The following is a 2,415-nucleotide window of genomic DNA, read 5'->3' on the forward strand; positions in this document are numbered from 1 at the left end:
GTGGTTGAATGTATACGCTTCGCCTCGTAAGCACAGACTAGTTCTCCAGTTTGTTTATAAATCGTGATATTAAATTGCATGGATGTACTACCCACGACAAGGTTTCCATCCGAATTAATATCTAGCGCAATAGGATTAGTTATATATTTTTCATCACCGATTTGACGTAGATATGAACCTTGATAGTTATACACTTTGATGCAATGATCTATGTCATCTGTAATAAATATCTCATTTTTGTCATTGGTTCTAACATCTGTTGCGTGTATTAATTTGGGACAAAAGAACCATTGAAGCAGTCCACCATTTTCATTAAAAACAAACATTGTGTTCAATTTACAATCCATAACAAGTATACGTCCACAGTAATCTACAGTCATACAGCAAGCACCAATCAATTGACCTTCACCGAACTCGATTTTTAAATTTCCAAATTTATCAAAGATCTTAATAATTCCTTTAGTTTCACAATTATCCAACAAAACGATATCACTACAGACTGGCATCACTCTAAGTCGTAAAGGACACTCCAAATTGACGAAGTAAGTTGCCTTTCTACCAAAACTATACTTGAAATTACCATTTCTGTCGAAGACTGACACTCGCCCAATAATTTTGTCACAAAGTATAATTTCGTTAACCGTATTCACAACTATTCCATTTGCACTCAAGAACTTAGCATCGTCTTCACCTTGGCAACCGAACTTGAAGTGATAAATAATTTTGCGACGTTGGATGCTTGTTTTATTTTCACTCAAATTTTCTTTCTTCTGTATTTGCAAAGAAGTAGGTTCTGGATCATTGACAAATGGCTTAACAATAGATCTGCCACCCAAAATTGGTCTCTCTTTTTTAGACTTATCTGATTTATCGCCTGTGAATCGTATTGCTTTTTTATCGAATAGTTTCGTTAACGCTTCCAAAGAAGACAATTGTTCTAGAGTACCCGGACAGATCTTCATGATGACTACGTTTCTTTATTGGTGTTTTAGTAACAAATGTTGTTTGCTGTTCAGACTTTGCAATAAAATCTTCTACGTTTTCAAGATAAGTTGGCGGCTTATGTGGTATAGTGTGTTGATTAGTTGCTCTAACTATTGCGGTTGGATATATTGGTTGTGGCAATTTGAATGGTGTAAATTGTGGATGATTATATATCATTGTAGGAGGATATATTGGCGATACCACTATTTGTGAAGTAGGTATTTTAATAGCTGCCGTTGATACTGTTGCAATAGGATAACTAATGTTAGTAGGCGTAGTTATGCATTCCGTTGGTATATAAACAGGAGAATCTATTATAGGAAGATAAATGGGTGTGTTTGGTGTAGGTATGTTTTCTGGTGATATGTAAGAATGGGACACTATTGCAACAGGATTAGTGCAAATGCAATTGCTTAAAGCAGGATTGTTTTCTGTCGATATAGATCCAGAAGAAATTGTTGAAAGTTGATAAGCAGGTTTGATTGGCATAGGATTGCTTTCTGTCGGTATAGATTCAGAAGAAACTACAGGAAGATGATAAGGAGGTTTGCTTTGCGTAGGTATGTTTTCAATTGTTATGTTAGCAGAAGATATTGGTGTACTAGGTAAATTTTGCGTGCTTGGTTTGGAATCATTTTCTGCAGTCTTATAAACAGGAGAACCTTCTGCTACAGGATAACTTGGATTACTTGATGTAGATTTGTTGTCAGTTGCTATGTAATCAGGAGAGTCTGCGGTAACAGGATAATTTGATTTGCTTGATATATGTTTGTTTTCTTCGTTTATGTAAGCTGATGTTACTATTGCAGGGGGATGACTTGGCTTGCTTGGTGAAAGTTTATTTTCCGTTGCCATGTTAGCAGTAGATTTTGATGATTCCGGATAACTCGATTTACTTGGTGATGGTTTGTTTTCAGTTGTTCTGCAAGCGGGAGACACTTTTGCAACAGGATAATTGGTTTTGTTTGGTGAAGGTTTGTTCTGAGTTGATACAGAATGCCTTATCTTGTTTTTTATAGGTATATTTTCTTTTGTTATGTAAGCAAAGGATACTTTAGGTTTGGTTTCTGTGCTAATGCTAGTAGAAGAAACTGTTACAATAGGATTACTTGCCTTGTTTGGTGAAGTTTTGTGTCCTATACTTGGAAAATTCGACTCATTTAGTATAGCTTTGTTTTCTGGTATTTTGTCTACCGGGGGTACTGTTGCAGTAGGATAACAGGATAAGTTGTTTGGCGCAGGTTTATTCTCTATTGCCCCAGGTACAGATTTGTTTCCTGTATCTCTATAAGCTGGAGACACTACTGCAATAGGATAGTAGGATAACTTCCTTGGTTTGAGTTTCTTTTCTGCTGCTATATAAGCAATCGATTCTGGTGTAATAGGATATTTTGACGTGTTTGAAGTATGTTTACTTAGCTTTCTTAGTGT

Source organism: Teleopsis dalmanni, chromosome 2 (assembly GCF_002237135.1).
Source record: "Teleopsis dalmanni isolate 2A chromosome 2, ASM223713v2, whole genome shotgun sequence".
Classification (NCBI taxonomy): Eukaryota; Metazoa; Arthropoda; class Insecta; order Diptera; family Diopsidae; genus Teleopsis; species Teleopsis dalmanni.